This window comes from Archocentrus centrarchus, unplaced genomic scaffold (genome assembly GCF_007364275.1).
Source record: "Archocentrus centrarchus isolate MPI-CPG fArcCen1 unplaced genomic scaffold, fArcCen1 scaffold_35_ctg1, whole genome shotgun sequence".
NCBI classification, from domain to species: Eukaryota; Metazoa; Chordata; class Actinopteri; order Cichliformes; family Cichlidae; genus Archocentrus; species Archocentrus centrarchus.
Window position 1 is genome coordinate 340,916 of NW_022060262.1, and position 23,309 is coordinate 364,224.

At 46.7% G+C, this 23,309-nt stretch overlaps 1 pseudogene; it reads right to left on the reverse strand.

The window, feature by feature from the left end:
- Positions 1 to 22,224, reverse strand: LOC115776615 (low affinity immunoglobulin gamma Fc region receptor III-like; annotated as a pseudogene).
- Between the last annotated feature and the right edge of the window lie 1,085 nt (positions 22,225 to 23,309).

Below are 23,309 nucleotides of genomic sequence, written 5' to 3' on the forward strand. Positions count from 1 at the left end.
TTATCTGTGGCTCTGAGATGAGCTTCCTTTGAGGAGAGTGGAAATGAAGTGCAGACAGAACACCACCAGGTAGCACATCAGTGTAAAGTCAAAATACAGCAGGGATTTTTCATGGGCTGGGGCTCCATAAGCAGGTGAAGTTGGAGGTCTACCTGCAGAGAGAATCCCACCTGTTCAGGTGAATGTGTGGATGAAATAAGAGGTGAAATCAGAGTGAAGCTCCTCACCTGTGACAGTGATCCAGCTGGATGGAGACTCTCCATGACCGCTGATGTCACACTTGTAGAGGCCTTCCTCAGACCTGGAAACATGCTGGATGGTCATGTGACCTGTAGGCTGCTCCCTGATGAGGGAGCCATCTTTATAGAAAGCAGCTGGGAGGTTGGAGGGAGTGGTCTTTGTTTGACAGAGCAGAGTGACGTCATCTCCCTCCATCACAGGGAGGACAGGACTCTGCAGGATCACTGATCCACCTCAACACAGAGACAAACTACAGCATTTTATCCATTTACACACAGCTTCATCAACACTAACTCCACACACTCAGCTTACCAGAGACTGTGAGGTTAACCATGTTACTGATGGCGCCCTCTCTGGACTCACACCAGTAAACTCCACTGTCTGCTGTGGGTCAGTGTAGCTGATGGTACATGAAGAATCATTTGATTTTCCCCACCCAGCTCCACACTGAGTCCTCTGTCATTTGCTTGTGTTTCTCCTGAGAGTCCATCCTGCACAGTTGTCGTCCTCCTCACAGCTCAGAGTCACAAACTCTTCTTTAAACAGCTGAGATCTGCTGGGACTCACAGTCAGACGAGCTGTGAGTGAATGAAACATGAAGCCAAACAGGTCATATTAGTGAGCATTTATCAGGTTGAAGCTATGACAGAAGAAGGTTACTGACAGGGGCAGAGCTTCTGGGTGGGCTGGGAGATCAGCACACCCCTGGCCCAGGCCTAGAGGGGGCCCGGATGGGAGAGACTGGGAAGATTTCAGGTAGCCAGGCCTCTATCACATCTGAGGAGAATTGGAGAAGGACCCTCTACTTAGTGTATCCAGATGAGCACGGTGTATGGCTAAAGGCCCAGCATACTTTACATCACCCATGATTCATTGCTTTACATGGGGCTTTTAAAAGTTGCTACAATCAGGACTGAGTCATGGTTGCTAAAAACTTTACAAGACCGACTCACTTTAGTGATGTAGTAGGTGTAAAATATTGAATAAAATGTTGTGCTGTATGACTGGCTTTTTTGTCAGTCTTACATTTAACTTTATGACACGCAAATTTTCAAGTGGATCGCCGATATTTTCTCCAAGTGTATTGTGGGTAAAACTCGTCACCAACCGTCCACCAACGTCATCATCAGTCACTTGGCAACAGATTGTAAACTAAGTGGAGCATTTTTACGGACTACTTCATAACATCAGTGGCACTTCATAACATACACATTCCCGCTGTTGTGGGCATGTATATGTTGTAAAATGATGTTATGATGAGCTTTATTATTTGGGTATAAAGGGTCCTATCATTCATCATTTGGGCAGCACGGTGGCGTAGTGGTTAGCACTGCTGCCTCACAGTTAGAATACCATCTGGAAGGCCTGGGTTCGATTCCACCTTGGCCCAGGCCTCTCCCTCTCTCTGTGTGGAGTTTGCATGTTCTCCCCGTGCTTGCGTGGGTTTCCTCCGGGTACTCCGGTTTCCTCCCACATTCCAAAGACATGCACTTACTGGGGTTAGGTTAATTGGCTAATCTAAATTGCCCATAGGTGTGAATGAGAGCATGAATGTGAGTGTGAAAGGTCGTCTGTCCCTCTGTGTTGGCCCTGCAACAGGCTGGCGACCTGTTCAGGGTGTACCCTGCCTCTCGCCCTATGACAGCTGGGGTAGGCTCCAGCCCCCCCGCGACCCTTAACATGATGTGCGGAAGCGAATGGATGGATGGATGGATGGGTCCTATCATTTGCCCTTTCATTGTTCTTCTCACTCATTTGAACGTTTTTTCATTTCTCACACTGACACCAAGTAAAGCCCTGCCCTCTTACTCTAAGCACTAGCTTTACTATTGGTGCAGAGATAGAAGTTAGCAGAAGTAATAATATGTCAGATAAACCAGCCATCCTCTGCTGTCAGTGAGCTGTAGTTTGTTTCCTGATCAAATCCATTTCCATGTAGTGGACGTCCCCCTCAATGAGAGAGGCAGATATGACCTAAAACACAGGAATCAAACCAAGGATGCTGCTGTTATGGAGCTGAACTGGAACCATTCACACACTGAACACAAAATTTAATTACAGCTGTGCAGAGACAAAAGGTTTTCTTCTTCCTGGGAGGCATAACAGAAAATAATTGAGAAGCACTGTTTTAGATCAACACCATCCTCCCACAGGCTTTATTTATGGCCACTAGAGGGAGCTGCTGGACTGTTAATGCTTTTTGCTGGAAATATAGTTCCCACTGAGAATGTGCTGTTCCTAACAAAATGGCTTCATTTTACTGAGCTGTGGATCAAGATGAACCTCACTTGTGTCATTTTAATTTGTCCTGAAATAAACTGTAGGTTTAGCCCAAAGAGGTTTCATGGGCTCACCCTCCTGTAGGCCCACCCCCCGCAGGAGGCGTCGTAGGGGTTGGGTGCAGTGTGTGTCGGGCGGTGCCCGAGGGCAGAGGCACTGGCAGACTGATCCTCAGATATCGAAACTGGCTATTGGGACATGGAATGTCACCTCTCTGGTGGGGAAGGAACCTGAGCTAGTGCGTGAGGTTGAGAGATACCAGCTAGATATTGTTGGGCTCACCTCAACGCATGGCCTGGGCTCTGGAACCAGTCTCCTGGAGAAGGGCTGGACTCTGTTCCAGTCTGGATTTGCCCTCGGTGAGAGGCGGCGAGCTGGGGTGGGTATTCTTGTATCCCCCCGACTTGCTGCCTGTACGTCGTAGTTTCCCTACGCCTCCAGGCTGGGGAACGGGTCCTGACTGTTGTTTGCTCTTAGGCGCCGAATGACAGTTCAGAGTACCCAACCTTTTTGGAGTCGCTGGGCGGGGTGCTGGAGAGTGCTCCGTCTGGTGACTCCATAGTCTTCCTGGGAGACTTCAACATTCATGTGGGCAATGGCAGTGAGACCTGGAGGGGCGTGATTGGGAGGAACGGCCTGCCCGATCTGAACCCGAATGGTGTTTTGTTATTGGACTTCTGTGCAAACCACAGTTTGTGCATAACAAACACCGTGTTCGAACCTAAGGATGTCCATAAGCGCACATGGCACCAGGACACCCTTGGTCGCAGGTCGATGATCGATTTTGTAATCGTATCATCAGATCTGCGGCCGTATGTTCTGGACACTCAGGTGAAGAGAAGAGCTGAGCTGTCAATTGATCAGCACCTAGCGGTGAGTTGGATCAGATGGGGGGGGAGATGCTGGACAGACCTGGCACACCTAAATGTATTGTGAGGGTGCGCTGGGAACACCTGGCAGAAGCCCCAGTCCGGGAGATCTTCAACTCCTACCTCCGGCAGAACTTCGACAGCATTCCGAGGGAGGCTGAGGACATTGAGTCCGAATGGACCATGTTCCGCACCTCCATTGTTGAGGCTGCTGCTCAGAGCTGTGGCTGCAAGGTGGTTGGTGCTTGTCGTGGTGTTAACCCCTGAACCAGATGGTGGTCACCGGAGGTGAAGGGAGCCATCAAGCTGAAGAAAGAGTCCTATCAGGGTTGGTTAGCCTGTGGGACTCCGGAGGCAGCTGACAGGTATCGCCAGGCCAAGCAGAATGCAGCTCGGGTAGTGGCCAAAGCAAAAACTTGGGTGTGTGAGGAGTTCGGTGAGGCTATGGAAAAAGACTTTCAGACAGCATCGAAGCAATTCTGGCAAACCGTCAGGCTACTCAGGAGGGGAAAGCAGTGCTCCACTCACATGGTTTATAGTGCGGGTGGGGTGCTGCTGACTTCAACTGAGGCTATAGTCGGATGGTGGAAGGAATACTTCGAGGACCTCGTGAATCCCACTGACACACCTTCTGTAGTGGAAGCAGAGTCTGGGGATGAGGGAGATGACTTGACCATCACTGGGGGTGAGGTCACTGAGACAGTTAAACAACTTCTTGGTTGGAAGGCCCCTGGGGTTCCCCCTGAGTTCATGAAGGCTCTGGATGTTGTAGGGCTGTCTTGGTTGACACGCCTCTGCAACATCGCGTGGAGATCTGGGGCAGTGCCATTGGACTGGCAGACCGGGGTGGTGGTCCCCATTTTTAAGAAGGGAGACTGGAGGGTGCACTCCAACTTTCGGGGGATCACACTCCTCAGCCTCCCTGGTAAGGTCTATGCCAGGGTGCTGGAAAAGAGGGTCCGTCCGTTAGTCGAACTTCGGATCCTGGTCGTGGAACACTGGACCAGCTCTTTATCCTCTCAAGGATATTCGATTATGCATGGAAATTTTGTGGACTTGTCACTGTATAACCGCAGTGAAAGCCTGGTCCGTATCGCCGGTAATAAGTCGGATTCATTTCCTGTGGGTGTTGGACTCCATCAGGGCTGCCCTTTGTCACCGATTCTGTTCATAATTTTTATCGACAGAATTTCTAGGCATAGCCAGGTCGCAGAAACCTTCTTCCTTGGTGACCTCAGAGTCTCATCTCTGCTTTTTGCAGATGATGCGGTCCTGTTGGCTTCATCAGGGGGTGGCAGTGGAACGGTTCGCAGCCGAGTGTAAAGTGGCTGGCATGAGAATCAGCACCTGTAAGTCTGAGGCCATGGTCCTTAGCCGGAAAAGGGTGGAGTGCCCTCTCCAAGAACTCAGGAACGAGTTCTTGCCCCAAGTGGAGGAGTTCAAATATCTCGGGGTCTTGTTCACGAGTGACGGGAGAAGGGAGCGGGAGATCGACAGACGGATTGGGGCTGCTTCTGCAGTGATGCAGACGCTGCACCGGTCTGTCGTGGTGAAGAGGGAGCTTAGTGTGTTTTACCGATTTACCGGTCGATCTACATTAGATTAGATTAGATTGCTTTATTGTCACTGAATGTTCAGCGAAATTACCATTGCAGCTTCCGTTAAAAAAAAAAATCTACGTTCCTACCCTCACCTATGGTCACGAGCTTTGGGTAGTGACCGAAAGAATAAGATCGCGAATACAAGTGGCAGAAATGAGTTTCCTTCGAAGGGTGGCTGGCCTCTCCCTTGGAGATAAGGTGAGGAGTGCGGCCATCCGGGAGGGGCTCAGAGTACAGTCCCTGACAGAAGTTCTGTCGCTTATCCATGTTGTGGAAACAAAAGCTCATAACCTGACTTTAAATTCATCCATTGGTATTAGAAATGACCCACATGAAAGCTGAAACCCTCCCAAATGAGGTCTAATTCACGAAAATAAATTTGCTTCACTGCAGAAATATTGATCATTTAATGAACACAGAAAGGTCAGATTTTGGCAAGACAAAAGTTTTGTCGCCCACAGAAAGTAATGTGAAAATTAAACTAATAATTTGCTTCAAATGCAAAGATATGTTTCATAACATTGGTGAATGAAGTTGTGGTGCTATTAGAGCCATATTTAATATTTTGTGTGACTTCCATGAACTTGAAGAACTGCATCCATGCGGTTCGACAATGATTCATACAATTTATTGATGAAGTCATCAGGAATAGCAAAGAATGCAGTCTTACATGCCTCCCAGAGTTCATCAAGATTCTTTGGTTTTGACTTCCAAGCTTCCTCTTTCATCCTACCCCAAACATGCTCAGTGATGTTCATGTCTGGTGACTGGGCTGGCCAGTCACTTCTTTGCCTCGAGGAACTTTGATGTAGAGATGGATGTATGAGATGGAGCACCATCCTGCTGCAAAATTTGACCCCTTTTATGATTGGGAATGTAAGAGGTAGCTAATACTTCTTGATATTTTAGGCTATTGATATTGCCTTCCACCTCGCAAATGTTTCGCACACCCCCATACTGAATGTAACCCCAGACCATGATCTTTCCACCACCAAACTTGTTTTCTGGGTGAATCTTGGATCCATACGGGCTCCAGTAGGTCTCCTGCAGTATTTGAGGCGGCTGTGGTGTAATTCAACTGAAGATTCATCTGAGAAATCCACCTTCTGCCACTTTTCCAGCGTCCATCCGTTTAGCAGGCTGTGGGCCTTGGCAAATGCCACACGGTTTTTTAATTGCCTTTTGTTTAGTGCTGGCTTCTGGACATTGATTCGACCATGGAGGCCATTTCGAGACAGAATCCTACAAACTGTTCAAGTTGACACAGGGGCTTGAGGTGACCAGGCCTGGTGGAGCTCTGCTGCAGTGGAAAAGGGGCTGGCTTTGGATTTTCTAACCAACAAACCTTCCCCCTGAGCAGTTGTCTTGCGGGGCCTGCCAGACCTGGGCTTGTCAAAAACATCTCCAGTCTCTTCAAATCTTTGTTTAATTCTTTGTACTTGACGCTCAGACACCTTAAAGGTGCCAGCCACCTCTGCAGTGCATCTGGTCTTTAGCCTCTTGATAATCAAGGCTTTGGTCGCAGGGTGGATTTTTGGCATGTTGTCAGAAGTTGCAGTTCAAGTGAAGGTCTGGGGTGCTGGGATTCTTTTTATACACACCCACTAATTAACCAATCAATTAGTGAGCACAGGTGAGGCTGTAAACTAGGATTGGGTGCATTATATGACAAGGCGACAAAACTTTTGTCTTGCCAAAATCTGACCTTTCTGTGTTCATTAAATGATCACTATTTCTGCAGTGAAGCAAATTTATTTTCATAAATTAGACCTCATTTGGGAGGGTTTCAGCTTTCATATGGGTCATTTCTAAAACCAATGGATGCATTTAAAGTCAGGTTATGAGCTTCTGTTTCCACCAATATGGATAAGTGACAGAACTTCTGTCAGGCACTGTAGAGCCGCTGCTCCTCCACATTGAAAGGAGCCAGTTGAGGTGGCTCAGGCATCTGATTAGGGTGCCTCCTTGCAGCTTCTTGGGTGAGGTGTTCCGGGCATGTCCCACCGGGAGGAGGCCCCGTGGTAGACCCAGGACACACTGGAGAGATTATATCTCTCAGCTGGCCTAGGAATGCCTTGGGGTCCCTCCGGATGAGCTGGAGGAGGTGGCTGGGGAGAGGGAAGCCTGGGCTTCTCTGCTTAGGCTCCTGCCCCCGCAACCCGGCCCCGGATAAGCGGAAGAGAATGGATGGAACTTCTAAAGAAATACAAGGCCTACGGCACTCACAGAAATGCCTGTCGTCATATGCACTAATCATTGCAAAAAAACTTATTCTCCAGTTCTGGAAGGGCAAAGATGTTCCTGTATTCAGGATGTGGCTTACAGAGCTCACAAACACACTTCACCTGGAGAAAATAAGATATGGGATTACTGGCAAAAAGAATAAGTTTGATCAAATCTGGAAGCCTTTACTCTCCTATCTTGGTGATGTTTAATTCTGCAGTCAGGGGGTAGGGTGGGGAGGTTTGGGGATTTATACTGTTTACGTATGTATTTGCTTTGATTTTGTTTACCTTTAATCCAGCTTCTTTTGAACTATTTATCTTGTTTGTTGTTGGTTTGTTTTTTTTGAATGCCTAAACATTACTAATATTATGGCTAATAACTTTCCCTCATGTTGTAGGAGTCGGTGGAAGGAGACACGAGCAGGTATGTAGTCTCAGCTTTATTCGGTAAAACACACAACAACTAGAACTCCAAATATAACTCCTGCAAAAGGAGGAGTCAAGCCCTTTTATCCCAGGCCTCTCTCTCCCGCCTTTTACAGATCTATTCCGGTCTCTCTCTTCGCAATAAGAGCTTGGGGCATTCTGGTGTGAAATGTGCATATATGTGGCCACCACACAGGCCCTCCCTGAACACACAGAATGGCAAACAATACAATAATAAAAACAGCAACCATTTTCAACTCAACATAGCAAAAATAAAATACCACATCAAGAGTATCTCCTAGGGGGTTTAACAAGGCGGCCGCTACGGCTGTGCTTGGCGACCACAGGTGGTGAAAACGAGGGAGGGGCATAGCCCCGACCACGGCGAGACTGCCCCCTCGCAGGGGAAAAAACAGCAGCTGGGGGCAGGTCCTCCGAGTGAGGCATAGAAACGGGAGGACGACCGCGGCGCGGAGGTTGGGCCAACTCAATAGGACCATCCGGAAACATGTGAGCAGGCTTAAGGCGATCCACCGAAACCCGCTCCTGACTACCTCCCAGCTCAACCAAAAAATCCTTAGGTCCCACCTCTAGCACACGGAATGGACCATCATAAGGAGGTCGAAGTGGAGAACGGTGCGCGTCATGGCGGATAAAAATGTACTTGGCAGACATCAGGTCCTTTGGCACATATGACTGTGGAAGGCAGTGATGCGCCGCTACTGGGGCCAAAAACCTATCATTCCCCGGGAAAACCGGCCCGCTCCTTTTGTCGGCCCCCGAAGCAGATGCACCAGGAAGGAATTCCCCTGGAACCCTCAAAGGCTGGCCCAGGACCAGCTCGGCTGAAGAAGACTGCAGGTCCTCCTTAGGTGTCGCACGCAGGCCCAGCAGGACCCAAGGAAGGCGGTCAACCCAGCTGCTGTCCACCAGCGCAGCCCGTAAGGCAGCCTTCATGGTATGGTGGAACCTCTCGCAAAGGCCATTGGCCTGCGGGTGGTACGCGGTAGTGCGATGGAGTCTGACGCCAAGGTTCTCCGCCACAGCAGTCCACAGCTCAGACGTGAACTGAGGACCCCTGTCAGATGTCAAGTCAAGCGGTACGCCAAACCGAGATACCCAGGAGGAGACGAACGCACGAGCAACATCTGCTGAGGTGGTTGACGCCAAAGGAACTGCTTCAGGCCACCGAGTCGTCCTGTCCACCATTGTCAGGAGATGGGTGAAACCCCGGGAAGGGGGAAATGGACCTACCAGGTCTACATGGACATGTTCGAACCTTCTCTGGGGTATGGGAAAGTGCTCCAGAGGGGATTTGGTGTGTCGTTGCACTTTGGCGCGCTGACAAGCAACACATGAGGAAGCCCACGCCCTGACCTCTTTCCGGAGGCCGGGCCACACAAACTTGGCCCCTACCAACTTAACTGAGGCTTTAACTCCTGGGTGCGAAAGAGAATGAACTGCCTCAAAAACCCGCCGACGCCAGCAAGCAGGAACCAAGGGGCGAGGCCTGCCCAATGAGACGTCGCAAAGTAGGGTTACGCCACTATCCTGAAATGAGACATCTTCCAAACGCAAACTGGACTCGGCCACCTTAAAAGCCTGAATCTCCGTATCCGTAAGTTGGTCGGCAGCCATGGCAGAGTAGTCCACTCCCAAATGCACAGAACTAACCTGCGCCCTGGACAGACAGTCAGCCACCCGATTACACTTGCCGGCGACGTGCTGAATGTCAGTGGTAAACTCTGAAATAGCAGAAAGCTGCCGTTGCTGCCGTGCAGTCCATGGTTCTGAAACCTTTGCCATGGCAAATGTGAGCGGTTTGTGGTCTACAAAAGCGGTAAAGTCACGGCCCTCAAGCAGGAACCGGAAATGACGCGTCGCGAGAAAAAGGGCAAGGAGCTCCCTGTCAAACGTACTGTACTTTCTCTCCGCATCCCGAAGCTTCCTGCTAAAAAAGGCGAGGGGCTGCCAAGCACCACCCACCCATTGTTCGCACACGGCCCCGACTGCAAAATCGGAGGCATCGGTAGTAAGGGCAACAGGCGCCTCAGGAGACGGGTGGGCCAGCAGGGCAGCGTTGGCAAGAGCAGCTTTGGCACTGTCAAATGCCTGCACCCGCTCAGGTGTCCACTCTATCTCTTGGTTGCCTTTCTTGCCCTTAAGTGCACTGTACAGAGGGTGAATGAGGTGAGCAGCCCGGGGGATGAAACGGTTATAAAAGTTCACCATCCCCAAAAACTCCTGCAGGGGCTTCACTGAGGAAGGGCGCGGAAAAGCAGAAACCGCCTCCACCTTAGCGGGCAGGGGAAATGCCCCTTGGGGCGAAACGAGGTGTCCCAAAAACTCTATGGCCGGCAGACCGAACTGGCATTTAGCTGGATTCACAATCAAACCGTGCTCACTGAGACGCTCAAACAACTGGCGGAGGTGCACTGAATGCTCCGCGGCGGAAGGGCTGGCAACCAGTATGTCATCCAGATAGACGAACAAAAATGGCATACCACGCAAAACGGAGTCCATGAGGCGCTGAAACGTCTGTGCCGCGCCCTTCAGACCGAAGGGCATTCGCAAAAACTCGAAAAGGCCAAAAGGAGTGATAACCGCGGTCTTGGGCACATCACGCGGATGGACAGGAACCTGATGGTATCCCCTCACCAAATCCACCTTTGAAAAAATAGTTGCCCCCGCAAGATGAACCGAAAAATCTTGAATGTGGGGAACCGGGTACCTGTCATTAGTCGTCGCATTATTAAGGTGCCTAAAATCCCCACAAGGGCGCCACCCACCAACAGCTTTAGGGACCATGTGCAACGGGGACGCCCACGGGCTGTTTGAGCGGCGCACAATACCAAGGCGCTCCATGTTTGCAAACTCCTCCCTGGCTATCGCTAACTTCGCGGCATCGAGACGGCGTGCACGCGCAAAAACCGGCGGACCCACAGTGGTAATGTAATGCTCCACACCATGTTTAGCTACGGCTGCAGAGAAGGTGGGAACCGTGAGGGTGGGAAACTCGGCAAGCAAACGCTGGTACTCATCACCTGTGGCAAGCATGTTAGCGAGGGGCAGGGGGCCAGGACTACCAAGTGTACAGGGGTAGGTATCAAAAGACACAGCATCTATCAAGCACCTATTAGCTACATCGACCAACAACCTGAAAGCACACAAGAAATCAGCGCCGAGTATAGGTACTGACACAGACGCTATCACAAAGTCCCAGTTAAACTGACGTCCCTTGAAACACACAGTCACCAACCTCATTCCATATGTGCGAATGGGGGTACCGTTCGCCGCGTCCAGCAGGGGTCCGTGACATTGTCCCAAGGCGTCCGCAGCTGAAGCCGGCATGATGCTACGCTGAGCACCCGAGTCCACAAGCAGACGGCGTCCCGAAGCAGTGTCCTCAATGAAGAGCAGCTTGTCCGAGCTGCCAGCGCACACAGCTGCTAGTGAGCACCGGCCCTCTCGTTTCCCTGGTGCTGGAAGGTACACGGCGGAATGCAGCGCTTCGCCTTCACTCCGAACCGGCGATGATAGAAGCAGAGCACGCTCTCCTTCCTCCGGCGCTCTGCGACGGCGGCCACAGCACCAGCTTCTCTCGTCTCCGCCCCTTGTAGAGCCGCACTCGGTAAAAGTGCATGCACACCGGAATGCCTGGATGCCAGCAAAATCTTGTCCGCCTCTTCAGCTAGCCCGCGGTAATCCTTGGCCCGTATCAGAGCGGAGCTGGCTAGCGCGGTGCGCACGGGAGGGGGGAGCTGGCGCAGGAACAGATGCGTAAAGAGAAACGAAGCCTCGCCCGGGCCGAGCAGAGCCAGCATGTGCTCCATCAGCTCGGAGGGTTTACCATCTCCCAAGCCATTCAGGGATAACAGGCGATCAGCCCGCTCTTCGTCTGAAAGCTGATAAATCCGCAGCAGGTTCTCCTTCAGCGCTCCATACTTGTTAGCAGGCGGCGGGTTCCGGAGCAGTCCCATCAGCCGGCGGGTAGAAGCAGAGCCCAGCGCCGCGACGACATGGTAATACTTGGTGTCGTCTGAGGTGATCCCGCGGAGGTGAAACTGGGCCTCCACATGCTGGAACCAAGGCTCTGGATCGTGCTGCCAGAACTCCGGGAGCTTGACCGTGGCCGCAAAAATAGCGGGAGAAACGGCGGCTGGTGAGGAAACGGCCGCGGCTGGTGAGGAAACAGCGGCCGCGGCCGTTGAGCTGTCGTCAGCAGACATGTTCTTTAGGCGGGGTCACCAATGTAGGAGTCGGTGGAAGGAGACACGAGCAGGTATGTAGTCTCAGTAAAAACACACAACAACTAGAACTCCAAATATAACTCCTGCAAAAGGAGGAGTCAAGCCCTTTTATCCCAGGCCTCTCTCTCCCGCCTTTTCCAGATCTATTCCGGTCTCTCTCTTCGCAATAAGAGCTTGGGGCATTCTGGTGTGAAATGTGCATATATGTGGCCACCACACTGTTTTATTTTCTGTTTTTTTGTTTTTGTTTTTTTTTTCCTCTGTGTGCAGTTGCCCTAGGGGCATTGTAAAACAAAATGAAGCATAAGTCTTATGGGGTCGTTATACTTTTGTGCTGTGCTTCTAATAAAAATATTTGAAATGATAAATGTTTGTTTTTCTTCTGTAAATAAAGTTTTAATGTTAATTACTGTTCACTTTATTCCTTTTTGAGTCTTTGTCATGGAAACAATGAGCAGTCAGCATGAGTGAAAACTCAGCCAGTCAAAAACATATCGAATCTGAATCTGGACTCAATCCAAAGATGATAAACACTGATGTTTGAACGAACCCTCTGCATGTACAAACAGATGGAATATGGAAACCAGAAAACATTGAGTTCAAGTTAACCTGTCTGAGCCTTTCCCTGTGAAAAGGGCTGAGATGGGGTAGGTATTGGAAGCCTGTGGCACAGTTTGAGTATGAATCAAAATGTTTTAAATAGAGAACAGAGCTCTGACTCTGTCACCAAATGTTGTAGGTACAAACTTCTGCCTTTGTAGTCTGCAGGACTTTGTTATTGCCTGGCAGCTTCAGCTGTACTGAAAACAGTGGGTGTGTTAGTGGGAGGTGGTTAAATGAAAAGAGTCCAGGCAGGAGGTGTAGCAGACCTCTCTGTGTCACTCAGACATGGAGGTTGATTTAACGCAGTTCTGCAACATATCATGTGCAGTAATGTAAGAAACGAAAAAAAATTATTTCCACAATTTAAAGAAAAAAGAGACAAAAAATGAGCAACAGCAGAGAAACCCACACATGGTTGGAAAACTGTAATTTCCTTGTAGCTCTGCTTACCCCTCCCTCACCTGTGACCTCTAAGGCTTGTGCTTCCTTGTGACAAATTGAAGCTGCTACATGATGTTACATATTTCAAAATTAGCTATTGTACCACTCAAGTATGGAGGACCAGGAGTGTCATGCACATTGAAATAAAGCTTTTTGTGACTTAATAATGTATTATGTAATATGCATTAGTAAATGTACAAATTTATTTTTAATTTTTGTTTATTTTGACATTCATAAATTAATTAATTATTTACTTATTTAAAAGATAATAAAGGAATTATGAATAAATATTTTTCTAATGTATGATACTTACTAAGCAAACACCAGCATTAGCTGTCAGGGGCCCCGGCGCCCCTGACAGCTAATGCCTGGACCAGTGTTGCCACAGAGCCATATCTTGGCAACACTTGGCACTTTATAATTAGCTTTGTCCTCACAACTATACCACTTAAAGAATGACACACTGGGCCAAAAATTGCTGCTTAGATTGAGCCGGCTATGGAAAATTTTGAGATCCCACCAAGCAAAATTGTGTCCATAGCAATAGTTCCACTGTAGTGCTGGCTGCAAATATCTTTCAAGACAAACATGAGTGAATGTCTGTCTACTGTGCAGGTTAAACTTTACAGTCGGTGATCAATAACGATCCGAAACACCCTCAGATCAGTAAATTACTTGGAGCAGTGAGGTGTTGTGTGGAGAACTTTAAATGAAGCAAGTTGAAGATTGGGCAGATGGGGACCCAGAAACACAAACTTGTCCAAGATATTTCTACCAGGTGGAACAACACCTATTATATGATGACTCCCCTGCTGGAACAGAGATGGCCACTGACTGGAACTCTGTCTGACTCAGCAGTAACTCAGAGAGGGAAACAGTACCTAGACCTCAAGGCTGGTCAGTGGACCTTGTTAGAGGAACTGGCTAAAGCTTTCCAGGCCTTTGAATATGTCACTGTCTACTTGAGTGGTGAAAGCGATGTGACAGTCTCTGCCCTGCCTCTGAGCAGAGGGCTTTTAAGGTCAACCCACACTGCCAATGATATTGCCCCTGTGCAGACCCTCCAGGAGCTGCTTCAAAAGAGATCACTGCATGTTGGGCAAGATGGGTCACCATCAAAGTTTCAGTGTTCAAAATAAAATACAAGCTCTTGCTCTTGCAAGCCATGGATGGGAGTACTACTATGGAGAACCAGTGCACCACTGGGAATGAAGAAGCTACATCATCAACTGACGGAGGTACCTCAGCCCAGAGAACTCCAAATAGCTCTCCATTCACTGCTTGGATGTGACTCTAACATACAGTGACAGTAAGAATGAACAGGATGCTCACAACCAGTTGATCACTAATGAAGTAAGATTTATTTATTTTTATTATTGAAATGGTAGATATTTTTTTTAAATCAAATGTGACACGTCAGAGTCCCATTTTCATTTCATGGCAGCTGCAAATGTACTTTGGTGAGCAACTTATCTCAAACACAAAGTTTTGGTTGACGTTGAATAAGTTGAGGTATCCCACTCTTGCTACATTGGCAACATCACTCTTGTGTAATCCTGCTACATCTACTCCCTCTGAGCATCTCTTCTCAGCAGCTGGGAAAATCTTCTCAAAGAAGAGAGCCAGCCTCACTCTAGAGCATGTTGATATGTTCACATTCCTCCACTGCAATGGTGAACTGAATTCTCTATAAACATTTCATAGTTATTATGGACTGAAATTATTTTTCTGATTTAATATGAAGTGTTATCTGAACTTTTGGAAAGAGGCCAGTTTTAGTTATCTATCTGGATAAAATATCTCTCCACATTAAAGCCCTCCTCATCACCATGAGATATTTAAATACACTGCTCAAAAAAGACTATCACATCAAGTCAGTTAAACTTCTGGGATATTAATCTGATCAGTTAAATAAAAGAGTGCGTTGTAAAATAGAGGGCACTGACAATTTTCTCTCCTCATCTTTTCTGATGTCAGTGTCACTACCGGCAGCATGAGGCAGTACCTGGACCTTACAGAAGTTGCAACGGTAGTCCAACTTCTCCAGGATGTCACATATTAATGCCATTGCCAAAAAAGAGCTTGGAGGAGACAGGCAGTTAATCTAGGACAGGGGTCATCAACTACATTTGCCAGGTGCTGGAATTTTTCTCTATGGCCTCTTTCCCACCAACAGGGTTCTGGAGCCTGTGCCGTAATTTGAACCATTAGGCGGGTTTTCCACCACTGAAGCACTCGGTGCTCGGCCGAATAACGGGTTCAATTCCGGCCCCGCAAACTAGCTGGTCTGGAACCAGGAACGCGTGCCGAAAGTTGCAGAGGGGCGTGACTCTGCCATCTCAACATCAAGTTTTCTACCATATTACATGTGTATTACATGAGAAAAGCGAAGCGCTTTTCATGGCTGTGAATTAGGTTGGGTTCTAAGGCTGAACTTGCTGCTTTGTATCAGTTCATATCACAGATAAAAGGACACAAAGTGCGTACTTGTCGTCTTGCTCTAATCGCTGTCTGTGTTTCCCTCTGTGCTGCACACAGATGCTGCAGTAGTTTGGTTTGGACCGTAAAACGTATTTGCAGCACAGAAAGTGGAGCGTGTTCTCCCACGTTTGTGCGCTTCAGCTTCCGTGTCCAGACGAGGACCCGCCCACACTCATACGTAAAGGAGCCGTTCACAGAAACGCGGTGGGAACGCGGGCCCGTTCTTAATCGTTTCGCCGGTTCCTTGGGATCGGCACGGGAACTTGCTCCGGCTCCGGAACTTCGGCGGTGGGAAAGTAGCCCGTGAGGGACAGATTCTCTCATTAAGTAAAACAAAATTAATATTGTATCCTAAGTAATATATTATCATTTGATATATCAATTTTCCTTTCAAATTCATACTATGTTTAAACATTTTATCTATTTTTTAAAAGATAATGTCATGGTCCTGGGCCGGTGGCCCAGGGTTTTCTGGTTCTTTTGTTTTGGTCTGTGGTTCTTTTCTAATTATGTTTGGTGTCAAGTCTTCATCTCTGTGCCCTTGTCCCACTTCCTGTTTTATTTTGGTATGTCTGGTTTCTTGTGTAGTGTATTTGGTTTTGCTTCCACTTGTCTCGTCAGTGTCATTGTGTTCAGCTGTGTTACCTGCTCTTTCCACTTTCCCTTGTTATCTCGTGATGTATTTAAGTCCTGTGTTTTCATGTGAAAACACCATGTGAGCATTAGTCGTCCCGCCCGAAAAGGCGGAGATATTAATCCTGGCTTCGGTAGAAGGGGGGGGGTGATCGACATTAGAATGATGGCCTGCCGTAGCACGGGCTGCTTGCCTCAGGGACACTTCACCTGTCTCCAACTGTTCCTTGGTGCTGGCTGTTCACAGAGCTCTGTGTCCAAGCACATTAATAGAGAGGCGAAGGAAAGGAAAAGATGTGGTAGAAAAAAGTGTATAACAACAGGGATAACTGCACCCTGGAGAGGATTATGAAACCAAACCCATTCAAAAATGTGGGGGAGATTCACAAAGAGTGGACTGCAGCTGGAGTCAGTGCTTCAAGAAGCACAGACGTATGCAGACATGGGTTTCAGCTGTCACAGTCCTCGTGTCGAGCCACTCTTGAACAGAGACGGCGTCAGAAGCGTCTTGCCTGGGCTAAAGACAAAAAGGACTGGACTGCTGCTGAGTGCTCCAAAGTTATGTTCTCTGATCAAAGTCAATTTTGTGTTTCCTTTGGAACTCAAGGTCCCAGAGTCTGGAGGAAGAGAGGAGAGGCACAGAATCCACGTTGGCTGAGGACCAGTGTGAAGTTTCCACAGTCAGTGATGGTTTGGGTGCCATGTCATCTGCTGCTGTTGGTCCACTGTGTTTTCTGAGGCCCAAGGTCAACGCAGTCATCTACCAGGAAGTTTTAGAGCACTTCATGCTTCCTGCTGCTGACCAACTTTATGGAGATGCAGATTTCATTTTACAACAGGACTTGGCACCTGCACACAGTGCCAAAGCTACCAGTACCTGCTTTAAGGACCATGGTATCCCTGTTCTTAATTGGCCAGCAAACTCGCCTGACCTTAACCCCATAGAAAATCTATGTAATATACATTACACATGTGCCTTATTTGGTCCGGAATATATCCAACAGCGTCTAGACGGAAGTGTCAAGATAAAAAGCATTACAAAATTATGTTCACAATGTTTCAGCAACAGTTGTTTTACATGCGGTCTGTGCACATGCAGCAAGCGCAAAAAGGCGGAGCCGTTACTGAGACGGTGAGATTGGATGGAGCGAAAGAAAACATTTTTCTAGCTTTCAAAGCAGCAGCGCTTTTTCCTGTAACCATTGCTAAAACCTTTACTTTGAAACAGCTGGAGGTCCTTCATCAACCATCTGATCAGTAAGTGCCAATGTGAAGAAAAAAGGACTTTGTAGCTGCTCCACCCATCACTGTTTGTTTCACACAGCAAAAAAACTGCAGTACGGAAGTTAAAATATGCAGATGAATTGTTAATATGAAAAAGTATTTCTAATCAGATCACTCGATTAATCAATAGAATAATCAATATTTGCAACCCTATTTTGGTGTAATGCTTTTACTATACTGTATGAATAATCTCCATCTCCTGTAGCATTTGGTTGATGAGGACTGGCAGCTGCTTCTCACACACCTTGCAGTTGTATTTTATATTAAAATATTAATAGTATAATTTTGAAAAAGGAATTATTATTTTTTTATACCAGTGAAGGAATTGATTATTGCAGATTTGTGAAAATACAAGGTTTATTGTGGAGGTTGCAGTATTCTGATCAGGGAAAGAAAGTGAAGAAGTCTCAGAGGAGTGTGCCTCCCATTGTTTACATTAGGCAGGAGTGGGGGTCGCATAACTGAGAGAGCTCTGGTCAGAACTTGGGAAAAACAACTCCTTATTTGGCAGGGGGCCAGAATCATAAAACAATGGGGGCACGCATAGACACTTTGAGATTGCCGTGCGCTTACTGAGAGGTGACACCTTAACCGTGGTAAGGGATATTATTTTGCAATCTCCAAGCATGCTTTTATTATTCTGCATTATTTTTGATCTCATGTATTATGTGTGTTGATTAATAAATCTTTAATAACGAAGTTAGAAGTCTGACCTTTCCTTTTCTTTATAAATGAACTCGGGGGGACACTGAAACAAAGGGAGCATGTGTCCAATATCAGTTTTAATTTTGTTCTACTTTACATTATAAGAGTTAATGCAACCAACCTATTTCTTGTATATTTATACACTAACTGTTAGGATTTATTTTTACCAACCATACTGATATTTAAAGTTATTATTCCCACTTCTGTTTATTTGCAGCTAAACTGCTTTCCACAATGTAATAAATGCATATTGTGTAGCAGGAAAATTTGAGGCCTGTTTGAGTTGCTCTTATTTGTGTTCAGGGCACCAGCAGCTCTGCTACCCCTCCCTAGCAGTCTGCTGTGGCCCAGCAGGCCCTCTCAGACCATCCTCAGAGCATACTCATCTTCTGCCCTAGCCCCGTGATGAACCTGTTGCTCATTAAATTCATGCTAAGGGGTCTCAACTCATAAAACTGCCCGATTTTGGGTTCGTGTACAGGACACCAGTCATCCTGTTTGCCCATTATTTGATTTATACTGGATATAGGGATAATTCTGTCCAGTGGACCTAGCTGAAGGCTAACTTGCTTGTGTAGCACAGCCAAAAACTTTGGAAATGCAAATCAAGAAAGTAAAAATCTGTCCATGCAACAGGTCCGGGGGGAAAATGGGCCTCATTTTCGTCCTCATATCTGGTCCTTCTCCCTCATATCTGGTCAAGCATATGTGTGAGGGGTTGTAAATCCTTCTCCAAGAGTGCCTTAGGATGGCCTCAAGGAGGAGGTGGCTGACAATTAATTTTTCTTACTGTCTTGTTGATGTATTGAAAATGCTCCGGGATGTTTGTGCCCTTTCAGATAATGACAGTAGAATTAATGGCAGTTTCTAATGGAAGTTTGCAAAGTGCAGACTCAGCACAAATCGTAGACAAAGAAAGAGAAAGAGTATAAATACCACGGTTAGAAGAGGAGAAGGGAGAGAAGAGAAGATGTAGCGACTGTCTTTGTCCGTGTTGTCCGTTTTTCCAGCAACTACTAAGGCACAACCTCCCGGGAGGCTTCTTGCTTTTACTTTTTGCTTTTTGTCCTTTGTTTTTTGTGTTTGTATATTTCTAAGTACTAGTAACTTTTTTGCAACAGAGCTTGCTCATCGCCATGGATCATTTGGACAGTTTGATTTTATTTAGACTCATACTTAATCTCAGCACGGGCTCTCCTCGGTCGGAGGGAGTGATGAGGAAGCCGGGGCATGATCAACAGGTTCTTTCTTCCTTTCTGTTTCTCTGTGTGTGTAACTCAGTCTTCATCTGCTACTGTCTGTGTCCTTTTAACTATTTGTGTGCTACTAAAATGTCTAATAAACAGCCTGCATCAGAACCTGCTCAACCCTGTGATTTGTTGGTAACTATGGTTTTAATTGGGTTTTAATTTGCGGTCAAAAAGGAACATGGAGACCCCTAAAATGTATCCTACATAACCCAATGAGGATCGATAAGAGAATTGAGAAGGAATCGAATTTATAAGTGATATCGATAATGGAATCGGAATTACGAAATTCTTATTGATTCCCATCCCTAGCCCTATTGCTGCTGTAGTCCAGGCAAAAGGAGCCCCAACTAAGTACATGCTGTACATGCTCATACTTTTCATGTTCATACTTTTCAGTTGGCCAACATTTCTAAAAATCCTTTTTTTGTATTGGTCGTAAGTAATATTCTAATTTTCTGAGATAATGAATTTGGGGTTTTCTTTAGCTGTCAGTTCTAATCTTTTTGAATGGAATTACTGAAATAAATCAACTTTTTCATGACATTCTAATTTTATGACCATATATATATATATATATATATATATATATATATATATATATATATATATATATATATATATATGGTCATAAAATTAGAATTATATATATATATATAATGTCTGTGTGTGCGTATATATATATATATATATATATATATATATATATATAGTTATTTATGAATTCATTTCTAGTATTAATAAATTATTGACACATTTAAATCATCCATCCATCGATCCATTCTCTTCCGCATATCTGGGGCCGGGTCGGGGGGGGGGGCAGTCTAAAGAGAAGCCCATGCTTCGCTCTCCCCAGCCACCTCCACCACCTCATCCGGAGGGACCCCAAGGTGTTCCCAGACCAGCTGAGAGATATAATCTCTCCAGCGTGTCCCGGGTCTCCTCCCAGTGGGACATGGAACACCTCACTCAAGAGGCGCCCAGGAGGCATCCTAATCAGATGCCCAAGCAACCTCAACTGGCTCTTCTCAATATCGAGGACAAGCGGCTCTACTCTGAGTCCCTCCTGAATGGCTGCATGCCTCACCCTATTTCTAAGAGAGAGGCCAGCCACCCTCTGAAGGAAACTCATTTCTGTCGCTTGTATTCGTGATCTTATTCTTTCGGTCACTACCCAAAGCTTGTGACCATAGGTGAGCGTGGGAACTTAGATCAACTGGTAAATCGACAGCTTTGCTTTTACAATCATTTCCTTCTTCACCACGACAGACCAGTGCAGCGTCTGCGTCACAGCAGAGGCAGCCCCAGTCCGTCTGTTGATCTCCCTCTCCCTTCTCCCGTCACTCATGAAGAAGACCCCGAGATACTTGAACTCCTTCACCTGGGGTAGGAACTCTTCCCTGGAGAGGGGACTCCACCCTTTGTCCGGCTGAGGACTATGGCCTCAGACTTAAACATGCTGATTCGCATGCCAGCCACTTCACACTCGGCTGTGAACCATTCTACTGCGAGCTGGAGGCTGATGAAGCCAACAGGACCGCATCATTCGCAAAGAGCAGAGATGAGACTCCGAAACCACCAAGGAATAAGCCTTCTGCCACCTGGCTGCACCTTGAAATTCTGTCCAGAAATATTATGAACAGAATAGGTGACAAAGGGCAGCCCTGATGAAGTCCAACACCCACAGGAAATGAGTCAGATTTATTGCTGACTACATGAACCAAGCTCTCACTGTGGTTGTACAGCGACCCCATACTCCCGCAGGACCTCCCACGGAATACCCAAGGAACATGGTCGAATGCCAAGTCCACAAAGCACACGTAGACTGGTTGGGCAAACTCCCACGCACACTCGAATATCTTCAAGAGGATAAAGAGCTGGTCCAGTGTTCCATGACCAGGACAAAAACCTCATTGTTTCTTTTGGATCCGAGTTTCGACTAACTAGTGATGGGTCGGTAGCAAACAATCCATTTGAAGTGAACACAGGCACTGGCACCCTGACCTGATGATACATGGACTCAATGTCTGCTGCAATCACCACTGGTTCCTTCTTGAATCTAGTTACGACTCCTATCAAAGAGCTAGTGAGGTCTGGTCCCTGCATGAGTTCAGCGTTAAGTGAAGCTGACTGAAAGGTAACTCCACAGTCAAACACCACACGAATCTCACCCTTCTGAGGGTGATACACACCATGATGTGGGATGTACCATAATCTCCCATCATTGTGTGCCAGTTCATCTTCAGACACTTGCTCTGCAAACCCTTTTGTAATTATGTCATTCATAAAGTTGGTGTAATGTTGTTGAAACAAGGGATCCTTCTTAAACCTCCTTGTTAAATTCAGAGTACGTTGGTCAACAATCTTTCTGTTGTTTGGCATATTCAGCTGAGTCCTTTTCAGTGGCAATGCTATCTGATAATGGCCATCCACAAGGGTGGCTGATTCTGACACCACATTCATAAATTTTGGTCTTCTCTAGACAAAGCAAGTTGTTCATCATGTTTGCATTCTGGGAAATCATTCTTAAACTGCTGCTTCCAAAGCTCGTCCAGGGTCAAAACTGAAATCCTGTTAACTGTTGCAACATCCATTTCATCTCCATTTTCTCCTCCCAGTGGTCCATTTACAGTCCAGCCAAGAGTTGTCCTAATAGTATAGGGTCCATCATTTATACTTTGGATCACCTGTAATGGTTCCAGCGCCTTTGGTACATTTGTTCCTATCAACAACTCTATCTCAGAATCAATTTCTGGAAGTTGAATGCATCGTAAATGAGGCCATCTCTGTATGTCCTTCTGACTTGGGATGTTTTCCTTACATACAGGCATAGTCTCCTGAGTATAGGTACTTGGCAGATCGAAAAACATCTGGCTATCCAAGCCTGTCACTTCCAGTCCATTAACAACATAGCTGTTGACCAGCTTCTCTTGACCCATTGTCCGTAAGAGAATATGTGTTCTTTTTCCAGAAAGATTAAGCTTATGCATCAGGTTTACAGTACAAAAGACAGCTGTACTACCTTGATCTAAAAAGGCGTAAGTTAGTACTGTCTTATTGCCTTTCCTTGCTTTAACTTGTACTGGGACTAGAGGGAGTTTACATGCATTGTTGCCAGCCCCAGTAAACCCACTGGATAAAGTACTGTCCACAGTAGTGGTTGGTCCTACATTTCCATCTGTAGCTTCACCTTCTGCTGTTCCCTTTGAATAAATATGGAGCATTGTGGGGTGCTTTAAACAACACACTTTACATGAGAGGCGCTTTCTGCAATTCTTGCTAATGTGCCCTGTACACAAGCAAGCAAAGCAAACTCCAGTTTCCTTTAAGAAAGAAAGTTTGTCACAATGAGCTCTCTTTTCCAATTGAGCACAAGACTCCAAAGTGTGTCCACCTCCACAAAACAGACAAACTTTCTTGCCCTCTAGCTTCTTTTCCCTAGTCTTTAAGTTGGTGTTGTTCTCCACAGCATTTACAGTCGTACCAAATCTACTTCCCTTGGACCTTATTCTGTGTCTTGAGCTGACTTGGTTCTTAACCTTACTGGAAGCTGAGAATGGGTCCTGGATATCTCCAAACACAGGATCAGTTAAAATCTTCACCTGTCTCTCAACAAACTGAACAATGTCATTGAATACAACTCTTCGATTAAACCTCTCTTGTATTTCACATGCTGTTGTCCTCCATCGATCCCTTAACTTATATGGCAACTTCATGATTATGTTTTGCATATTAGCTGGTGTATCCAAATCATATAAATACTGCACTTCATTCATTACATTGCAACATCCTCTCAGGAATAAACTGTAATCTTGAAGTGCCTTCACATCCTCAGACTTAATTGGAGCCCATGACAATGCCTTTTCTTTGTAGGCAACTGCAATCCTTTGCTCATTTCCAAAGTGTTCCTGTAACAGAGACTTTGCCTGGGCATAACCTCTAACAGGGTCCATGTGATGACAACTTTTCACCAGCTCCTTTGGGTGACCTCTAGTGAATTGTTCAAGAAAATACAAACAGTCAC